Here is an 11,990-nt window from a genome sequence, read left to right on the forward strand (position 1 = left end):
TGGTGATAGTCCCAATTTCTATGGGCGGTGGTGACCACATACTATCAGGTAGCACATTGGCCAGTCCGCCTTCATATATTATTTAAAAAAAAAACATATTTTACAATGTCCGGGATTTTCTATGTCACGTTGAACACGAACAGTTGTGAGAGAGCTTTTGTTTAAAAAATAAACAGTAAATAGAGTTTGCGACAATGACGATCTAATTAAGCGAATAAAGGGTGACACCGCAAAGCTGCTGTGATGGATCTTTTTAATATCTGCGCGAAATGTCATCAGTGCTATATTAAAATTTAAATTTAAACCATTGGTTGGTGTACTTATTAAAGTTACGAAAGTCTGTACCTAATCTGCCAAAGTGGAAGCAAAATGCAGGTTACATACATTATTTAACCTCGAACGGCTCAAATCGCAGCAAAAGTAATTTATATTAGAAGGCTTGAGAGTATATGTGACAGTTGAAATCAATCTCAGGTTCTATTAGCTTATAACTCTAAAGCTCGTCCATAAACTAAATCAATGAACAAAGAGAAAATAAATAGGCACTGAACTTGTTTATCTTTGACTGAGATAGTTAGAGATTTACGATATTTATTTATTTATTTATTCGAAACACCATCGGCATATTCACAAAAACAATGCAATCAAAAGTACACGAACCAATGCAGTGTGATACAACACTACAGGTATTTACGGCACTATAATATAAATATTAGGAGCAAAGCAGTTATTAAATAATAAGCATAAATGCCAACCAATATGACAAAGGCTTGTACAATTAACTGGGATTTATCGTGAGTTATTAAATTATTAATATATAGCGTTACATAAATTACACAATTAATAATACTAATCTACTCAACTACTCTCGCAAATGATATGAATAAATGATCACATCAGATTATAATAAATGAGTGAACTTTAATACTAAAGGATAATATTGCTAGTATGTCTGAAATCAGTTGTCCGATCAAAATAGCTCGGGTGTTAAGTAAGATGTAGCAGCAGGGGTCGGAGGGTGCCCCGGAGGGTGAGGATATTGCCTAATCATTCCCTTCTCACCCTACTAACAGTTGTTTTAGCATTCATCGCTTTATATCGCTCCCCGGAAGATTGATTCCCCATTGTTAGACGCTTACCTAAAAAGATTTTACGGTCATGGTTGTGTGTAATTTGATTTGCGGTGCTATTTGTTTTTAAATTAAATATTTAGTTAAACTTTGATTTTTTAACTTTTAATCTAGATAGATAATATGAATATGTTATGTATCTTGTGTATATATATTTAAATTTGTGGTTCATACTACTGTTATGTGAAAGTTTATGATTGATTGTTTGTTACTTAACGTTACAACAATTGTTAAAGTAATATACATAAAATCTGGTACATAGTTGTGGCCTAGCTTAGATATAGGCCGAGGTGGCCCAGTGGTTAGAATGCGTGCATCTTGCCGATGATTGCGCGTTCAAACCCAGATAAACACCACTGATTTTTCATGTGCTTAATTTGTGTTTATAATTCAACGCGTGCTCCGCGTTGAAGGAATATATCACGAGGAAAGCTGCATGTGTCTAATTGCAACGAAATTCTGCCACATGTGTATCCATCACCTTACTTCCACCAACCCGCATTGGAGCAGGATGGTGAAATATGCTCCTTTTCCTTAAAGGGAGAGGAGGCCTTAGCAGTGGGAAATTTATAGGCTGTTAATGTTATGTTAGGTGTATTGTTATAGAGTCTGCGCCTCTAAGATGACGACCTAAGAAGTCATACGTCAACAACGCCAGATTACATGATTTTAATAATGTTTTGATGTTCTTATTTTCATCTAGTAGCAAAAAGGTTATAATTGTTTTTTTTTTATTTTATTTATCGTTCGTCGAAGTAATAGTCCATATTAATATTTGGTTCAAGTCATATCAACATTTCAATCTACTCATGTAATTGGATTGCGAGTTTAACTATGCGTAAAACAATCCGAAAATCAGGAAAGTAGCAACAGCCGTGAAACCCGGTCGCGTTTTCGGGCTATTAATTCTGACAAAGCGCTTGCGGGACCCGAGGAAAGGGTTGCCTCGATCACGGTCTACGAACATGTTTTGACAGTTAAGCGTAATATTTATGAAATCGTTGCCGCGGAACATCGAAAATTGTATTTTTTATTTATTTCTTCAAATAAATTAATAAAGTTATAAGTTACACGCCTTGTCCCGAAGCTTGACAGCGTATGTAGAACCGTAGGTACATGTTTTATTGAAAAAAATATAATGATGCGTGATAAACTCTGATACAACTTCGCTCGGTATATTTTACAAACAAAATTCATATATAATTTCAGTGATTGCTTGTAGCTTTTATATATTTAATAACTACAGATTCAAACTAGTTTTTCTGACTTATATTTCTTAATATCAAGTTCACATCGCCAGTTCACCTAATTTTATATTTTATTTTATTTTAAGTAATCACTCTTGTTTATTTAAAGATGTATTGCGGCTATTGCAGATATTTTGACTGAAAAATAAATAATTAAATTTTCCAACTTTGTATCTCTATTCTATTGTCATTAAAAGTGTGAATATTTTTTTTGACAATAGAATTTATTTTAATAAAATTGAAAATGAATACATTAAATTCATCAAAGGTCATATATCGCTACATATACATATAAAAAGTACAAAATTCTTGGCGATACCAGGCAGAAAACCGGGGCATCCGTTCTTTACATCGTTGTTTAATAATAATTAAAATATTACATGATTGTGATATTGCAGTGAGTTCGGGGTGTAATAGCTACTGTATCAATGTAACTAGTAGAACTTTAACGATTTTTTATAGATATCAATAATATTTATATTAAGTTTACTTATTAGTTACTAGAAACGACACCTTTACACCATTACTTAGTTCATCCTTACTACCTCGTATTGCAAGACAATGGTAATCCATTGAAAATTCACGATGATGCTCTATTGCTATATAACAGTGGACACTAACAGTTACAATGTTTTCAGTATAATAGTAAGACTATTATCATGCTCAAAAATGGCGATAAAAAGGATCCTGGATGCTTTGATATTAATTAGCCCTTCATATTGACGTAACACTGGTATAATACATATACCTATTACACTTTACTACCAAGTATTGGTGAAAAATATCCTAACAAAGTCTTTGTTCCTCAAATATTCTTCACTTTTTTAGAAAACGACCAATTCATACAACCACTATTATTTATATTTTTAATTCTATAGTTTTATACTAAAGTACAAAAGAACACTAAACAATATATGAGAATACAAATGAGAATGTCAGGGGCTCCGGGTCATCGTGCTAACATCAGCAAACGGCAAACGAAATCAGATCGGAAGGAACGCAACTGAAGGCCCTCGGACATTCATCATTGGTTCAATAGGTACAACAATTGAACAACAAGCCATTGAGCGTTCTTCCTATTGTGTGACGTAATTTTATCAAAAATATCGGACGTTACAATAGGATGTCGCACCGACAAAAGTCGGAAGAGCGGATGCGATTCGCGTCGATTCACTGCCGACAAACGTACTGCGGTAATTTTTTACGCAATCTTTGCTACAAAAGATATGTATTGGTAGTTTGTCGCGCAAGGATGTTTCCACCCACAATTCAGCGTGGATCATCGCTCATTACTAACAATCGGAAACGACTCTAACAACTTTCGGAACTTTAAAGCCACTTGTACTTTGGATGTACTTTAAAGTCATTAATTTATGTCATGTATACACAGGTGTTGAATAGTCACATTCTTTTGCACGAAGGTTTGTACAATAGTTGTACAAAATCTGATCTTTAATCGAATTTTTTGGGTGTATCTCTTTTTTGATTGATTTATTGATTCCAACATTACGATTATTGTAGTTATATACCAAAGCGTGGGGCTAAAGTTATGTAGAATAAAATTGTTAATGGCCGAGTTGACCAATTAATTTATTGTACCATTAAGGCCAAGCGACTTTGTTGACACACACGGCGTCACTGCTGCTATTATAGCAGTTTTACTGTTATCGTATATCGTATACCAACCGTAGGCTCCGCACGCTGTAATTAGCCGGCTATGGTAAACTGACTTGTAACTGCGGCGTTAAACTGACATAACTATATTGTTATTTATTTGCAACGATGAGTTTCCATTGCTTGTTCGATAACAATTCAAATAATTGTAGTAAACGAAACTCAGCATTGTATTTAACACAAGTTTCTTTACGAATTCCTTTCGTGTGTAGTATTACATGATGGTTTAACAGATAATAGTCATTCTGGCGATAGAAAAGCATATTATTATATAATTGGTTTGTCCGATATTTTACCGTTAGTGGCACGTGAGGGATGTCAGTTCTAGGTATATTGATTTATATGCTAAATCTTATTATTTCTAATTTATAAGGTTAAAGTTTTCTAAAGCGACTGACATATTACTATTCCAATAGTCAGTTGTTTCAAATTTCATACTTTTCTGATCATTACAACTATCTGTTATTACAGCAATGTGTAAGGGTGGCGATAGAAATGATATATATAACTTTAGACCGATCTCAAGCCTAACATCCATTGCCAAAATTATTCAAGAATTCATTAAACTTAAAGCCAATAAAATATTTTGACAACACTAGTGTATGCGCAAAAATAGGTGGACTCTCTAATCTTTTACTCTCGTAATCCGATTGGACGGCGTATCCCAAACGATTGGAAAGAGTTCAGGCGCAGGACTATCTGGTTTACGTGCTTTTCGAGGCACGGGAGTGTACACACACTTCCAACTGCTAGACTCCGGGATGCTACTGTGAATTTTTCAAGAGAGAAATCCAATAGCTTCTTATCGGTCGACTTACGAGGCTGTCGAATTTTATTTTATTTACAATTTGGTTTTAAACAAGGAAAACCTTTCGAAGTAGCTATATTAGTGCTTATTACTGCAATCTCAAATCAAACAAATAAAAGATGCTTAACCATCTTTAGTGACTTAAAAAGGACCTTTAATTGTATCGCTAATCTGACAAAAGTCAGATATTTTTGCTTGAAATTACATAAATCATAGAAGTCATGATGTATGTAGAAGTAATAATTAATGATATAAGTAAATTAACATAATTCATGGTTCAGCTTGATATGATTTTGGGTCTAATGTTGTTTATACATTATAGTATATAAATGATTTATGTAAATTAAAAATCATAAGGTGCGTTTCCAGGACCGCAACACCATGAATTAGCTTAGCTGTATATTCCACAAACAATAGAAATGCTAACGCAGGATTTTCGTTTTGTGTAACTTGTACATATTATAATAAATCACTTTGTCTCAGATCTGCTTGTTAACACATGAATTAATATTTTTGTGAAATAAATAATTAAATAAATAATTTTTTAAATAGCATTTTTCTGATCGTCCGAACATAACTGGTGCTATGCTAAAATCCTTTCCTAAAATTTTTCCACTGATACGAATAACACGTGGCATCTGATACAATCATTTTTATATATTTATTTCATACTAAAACTACACATTTACTACAACCTTTAAACCCATGCAAGAACTATAACAAATAATACTATTTCAAATCGTTTCATTTATTATAACAACTAAAGCTTCTTTCGTAGGCGAGTTTAAGGGTTACGCCCTACGCTGACCGACAAGCACACAAAAGCATTTCTTTCTATTATTGAGCAAGGAAGGAAGCGGATGGTTTTTGTTCAATTAGGACTGCGAGTTTGGTGATCAACAAACATAATATTATAAGATTTCGTTTTTTATACTTTTTATAACACGCATAATTAAAATATAATTGTATGGTAAGAGGATGCAGAGCTTAGCAGAAGGTTTTGATGTTTAGGGTTTAGGGTCGATGCAAAACTACATGATAATGTAGGTTTGACCGATTGTGGCTACGGCGGACATAACTTCAATAATAAGTCAGAAATCTATACATTTATACGTATACATACATTTATTAAAATAAACTCTATATACGTGAACAATTTCTAAACGTCAATTATTTATTATAAAAGACCCTATTAAGATAGAAATTAATAGTAATTATCATTGTTATAAATAAATGACTCATTATTATACATATAAATTTCAGACAGGAGTATAATTTTTTTATTACACGATGAAACATATCGTATCGTCAGCAATTATTTATCAATCTACCAAAATAATGACCTAATATTAATAAAATCATCATGGTATTATATTATATTTGTTATTTGTTTAAATAACAATATGTAACTTTATAATAATTAGATGAAAAAATAAGACCATTATTTCTTGTTAAAGAAATTCTATTTTCATTTTGAAATTCACGTTAAAGCGATGTCGGCTGTCACTTCAAAGGTTACGAGGGAGATTACTGACCGCAGACTGACGACTTAGGCTTGATGAATGCTAAAGAAAATCTAATTTAATCGTAGCTCGGTACAAACTCTGACATCGTAGTTGCGTTAAGGAACGATATTATTAAGGTAACTGACAGTTTTTGGCAGAATATTAACTTTTTTCATTAAATATCTAATTAAATTCAGATTTTCTTATTTTAAAATTAAATCTGATAATCAGGCATATCAAAACAATATTATATTATAAAGCATCTAATTTTGATATAATATACATATACATATCAATTTAAGCATGGCGTATACATATTAAATAACGTTAAAATATAAATATGTAGACCCCCGTGGTTGAGTAGTGTGTACACCGGTTTTCATGGGTACGCCATGCCGAGGTCCCGGGTTCGATTTCCGGCCGAATCGATGTAGAAAAAATTCATTAGTTCATTTTTTCTATGTTGTCTTTAGGTCTGGGTGTTTGTGGTGCCGTCGTTCCTTCTGATTTTCCATAACACAAGTTATGCTACTTACATTGGGATCAGAGTAAGTGATGTTGTCCAATATTTATTTATTTATATTAATTATTCTTCGGTCTTAAATTAATTTACTTAATTGTATGCAATTAAGTATATTTTATGAATATAATAATATACTTCAGTATGTAAATTTTCTTAAAGCCGTCATTATAACTTATAACATAAAAACATAATAATCAGCCTGTAAATTTCCCACTGCTGGGCTAAGGCCTCCTCTCCCGTTGAGGAGAAGGTATGGAGCATATTCCACCACGCTGCTCCAATGCGGGTTGGTGGAATACACATGTGGCAGAATTTCGTTGAAATTAGACACATGCAGGTTTCCTCACGATGTTTTCCTTCACCGCCGAGCACGAGATGAATTATAAACAAATTAAGCACATGTAAATTCAGTGGTGCCTGCCTGGGTTTGAAACGGAAATCATCGGTTAAGATGCACGCCTTAACCACTGGGCCATCTCGGCTCATCATAACTTAATATGTACAATTTATAGTAACAATATTACTAATTATTTCATCGTAATAGTATTTAATATCAATTAAGCGATATAATAGAAATAATTTAAACCTTTCTTATTTCTGCAATTAATCTATTCAACGTTTATATCATTAATAATGGTAAAAATATTTGATAAATACAACCAAAAAAAGAATTCGGTCCAATAACACCGTTAATTGTTTGTAACTAACACACAAACTAGTGCGCCCGTCATCTCGAATTACAGGTGAACAAAGCTTATAATCATAACGGTTACTTTTATTTCTGGTAAGTAAATACCTTTTTTTATTTCCATGCTTACTATATTGAACAATGGTAACGAAACAGAAATCTTTAAAAAAAATAGTAGATTAGATTACTCGAAGGAAAAATAGGTTTCGTTTTAATTTTAGCGCAAAAGTCGCTTGAGTAGGACAGGTTAGCCCTTTTTTATGACGCAGAATTAAATAGACAATATATCAAGTTATGTTGCTCTAAAAGTACCATTCTTTTAATGCCACTGCGACACTAAATTTGGGTTGCTTAAAAAACACAATGATGATAATTTGTCATCGTGATATAACTTTGTAATAGCACCTGGCCTCCACGCGACCCCATAACTGTATAGCTACCATCTTTTGAGTCGATTCGCAACGCACCGACTTTGTTATATGATTGTTTGATGTATATTATGTGATCTTCAAACTTTATTTAAGTAGTTCTTTAAATATGTGCAGATGCAACGGAAGTCGAGGCGAATCTCAGCTGTCTCTCTCAGTCTCGCCTTTAATTTATTATGTTTGAAAAACTGGCTATCTATCTCGTAATAATTAGTTTTTCACGCATTTAAACTACAATAATGAATGTGTGATATTTACTTATTATAATATTTTTAATTTAAATTATATAATAAGTTGATTGAATGATCTATAAAACAATAATGTATGTTTTTATATGTATATATTTTTTGAAAGATCTTTAACGTAAACGATTATAGGATATCCATGTTATTTTACCAGTTTTTAACGCATGATCAAAAGAATAAATAAAAATAAAAATTCAAACATCGAACTTTTTAACACATTTTTTTTTATATCATTAATACGTTCTGTAAACAAGAGATCAAAACAATTTTTCGAATGACAGCCCAGCCGACTATGGCGCCGGCAACATTCGCGGTCGACGAATCGACTTCCTGCGCACCGTTTCCCGGCAAAATGGATCGCTTCCGATGCGTATTTGTCATCTCTCAACCAGAGTACACAGCGGAGAAGGTCATAGAAAATTATATATTTTTAATTTAAATATCTTTTTAATAAACAACAGCTGAAAATATTGTTAATTTTTGTTTGTAAGCGTTGACATTATTAATACTACTTTAGTTGAGATGTGATAGTCTTCATAATTATATATTTTCTACCACGAAAGAAATTGTCAACGGTCATCATATTTATGATGAAGTATTCTTAAAATAAAAAAATTAACTTTCCGTGGTCAAAGTCACTTCTGTAGTATAGATTAAATAATAAAAAACGAATAATATTCCATTTCAATTGATTTTTGTTAAAACATATTTCTTTTCCCAGAGTAGTCGATTCCATAGTTTTCGGTATTAGCTAATTCATATCGCGGTGTAGCAATCCGTTTGCGAACAACAAACAAGCCGTTAACGTATCTTCTCTTGGTATAAAAGCTGCGGGAAAAGAAGGGCCACTCCCTAAACACTTTTATCATTTAGTTAATGATCCAGTGATATTGATCTACATACTTTAATAAGATAAATTTTAATTTAAGATACATTTGTAAAATAATAATAATCAGTAGTCTGTACGAAACGGTATCCCTTCCATTACTAATAAAGAGTATCGTATATACCCTACTAATTGTGGTTGTGATACAATATTTGAGAAATTAGTATTACGTAGGTACATAAATAATACCCTTAAGGAAAATTCACCATAGATTGTCTATTTCTTTGCTTGTTTCAAGTCTGAATTCTGACTTCAACAAAAAATAATTCCCCGAAAAGAAGCTATTTCTATTCAAGTGTATGTTGTACTGCATTAAAAGTAACACTAAGATCGCTGAGTTGATAAGTGAAACGTTAGGTAATCTAGGGCGTGGGCGTCGTGTAATTGTGTGAACTGATTGCGTAATTAGCGCGACGAGTCACCGGGGGCGCGAGAATGAAACACCCTCTGTTTTTTAACACCCGTGGGAGCTATTAATTACGTTTGTTTGTTTTAAATGATTGAGTAAGTTGCATAACAAATATTGGCTTTATTAAAAAGTCATCAGCGATGTTAAAATAGTATATTTAACTTTTATTTAAACATATTAGTATAGTATAGCTTAATAAATTGCATTTATCAGATTCAATTGTACGCATACATTAAAATTGTTCATATTTTTTTAACAAAAATAATGGACTTATGATTTTTTTTAAAAAAGGTGTCTTTCTTGTTTTCATTGCTCATATTTGAATGATTTGTCAAATTCCTTTGTTTTAAAGGATATTTCAAAATGTATTTGAATTAATTATCTATTGTAATTATTTTTGTAAAGTTGTGTAAAGAATTATTGTAAGCAAAACAATGTGAGTGCATCAATTTATTTCAATTTACACGATTGTATTGTTTCGACGGGTGCGGGCGGCGTTCCCGCGCTTCCGGACGTTGCTTCCGACACGAGTGCGACGCGTGCCGCCATCTTTGAATTATACCCTACAGCGATTGCCGTTTGTTGCCAGAAAGAAAAACAATTCCCTTCACAGTGAATAGTTTCGATTAATTATATACTTTATGATTTTATAAATAAGGCTATATTTTGTGTGCATGTATCAGAAAGATTAATACGTTTTGACTGTTTTTTATTTTTGGTGATTGTTTTATCTAGTAGTACGTTAATGTTGTTTAATAATTATCTGGAACATCATGTCGTGCAGTGTATATATTATCGTCCGACAATCATTTGCAGAATAGGTGTAATTTTAAGTAAAAGTCACATCAGGTCAGCAATTATATCAGTTAATTTATTTGTGTAATTTTGTTTGTTTGAAAAAGTCATTGTTGTGCTTTGCTCCCAATAAGAGAACATTAAATGCAGTGACAGCGATGTCTACATTTTCGATTTGAAGTTTAATTTCAATTTATAATTTAAAAAACGGTTTCTTAGGTTTTTATTAGGAAACGGAATTATATCTTTAAAACGTATAAATTTACAATCGGTACAAAAGTACATATTGTTGCATTAAAACAATTAAAATAAATTACCCGACGAAACTACAATAATAGCTTGAATACAAATCACACGTTCAATATTTTAACATTAACTACGTGGATACGTGTGCTTCAGGCGCTTAAAACAAACATTTGTTGAACAATAAAGCAATTAAATGTGCCATTACCGTAACAAATAAAGTAAACATCTATGTGAGAACGCGTTGATGCGTTTGTTCATCGTAGTCGATTCGGGCGCGTATGTCATGTCCACAGCAAACATTTGCGATGACGCGCCCTGTATACCCTCGATCGGTTATATTTGTCCACTAACAGCGCGTCAATCTCGAAAATAAAAGTAATCTTATACAATGCACTTGGTAATTATTTTTTTAAACATGTCATTCTGAACAGAGAGAAGATCAAGAAGAACTAACTTGTAAAATTTTGTATTATACAGGGTTATTGGTAATTCGACGTATTCCCGTTAGGAGGTGATAGGGGTGACTATTTGCGATAATTTTAACCCCCATATGCATAATGCAAAAGTGAACCATTTTTGAGTTATCACGTTTTTTAGATTTTTTCAAAATAAGTCAAAATTGCAACTTCAAAAATTTATTTAAAAAAAGTTTCGATTAAAATCTACTTTATTCTTCTGATTTATAAAAACGATTAAACACTGGATATTTTTCAATATTTAAACAATAATTATCGGTCCAAATTTTTTTTATTTTTTTCCCTCAAATATGCCTGAAAAACAAAAAACATTATTATGAAACTTGATCTGCAGATTATTTTAAAAACATAATCGTTTAATTAGCTTTCCGAAAATGTATAAAAACTAGGAATATATTTCAATGCAACCGAAATAAAATGATCAGAAAGGACGCTGGTGGAAATTCGTATTCGAACATGACCGAATTCGTACTAAAGGTCGCTGTTTAAAATTCCCACAAAATTGATTTAAAATGTAATTAAACTTACTTATTTACTTAACTTACTTACTTAATACAAATTTAAAGTTAAATTTAGATACATAAACAGTTCAGTAGCTAAGTTACAATTAAGATATTTTGTATAATATTCCCTGTATAATAATTTTTCATATGAAATGTAATATCGCCAAGTATTATAAAACAACTACTTCGAAGCGTATGTCCGTCTATTTGTCTGAATGTGATAATCTCAAAAACCACTTTTATACAGCTGTCACAAATGGACGGAGCGATTCATGAGGATAGGTGTATACTTCATTAATTACGAGCAGCTACATTATAGTGAATAATGTTATGCTTTTGTTTATACAAGAGTATTTTTTAGTTCATAAAATATTTTATGAATAACGAGTTAAAACCAATTGTCAATCAATATAGACCAACTTTGTAT

This window comes from Vanessa tameamea, chromosome 15 (genome assembly GCF_037043105.1).
Source record: "Vanessa tameamea isolate UH-Manoa-2023 chromosome 15, ilVanTame1 primary haplotype, whole genome shotgun sequence".
In the NCBI taxonomy this organism is placed as follows: domain Eukaryota; kingdom Metazoa; phylum Arthropoda; class Insecta; order Lepidoptera; family Nymphalidae; genus Vanessa; species Vanessa tameamea.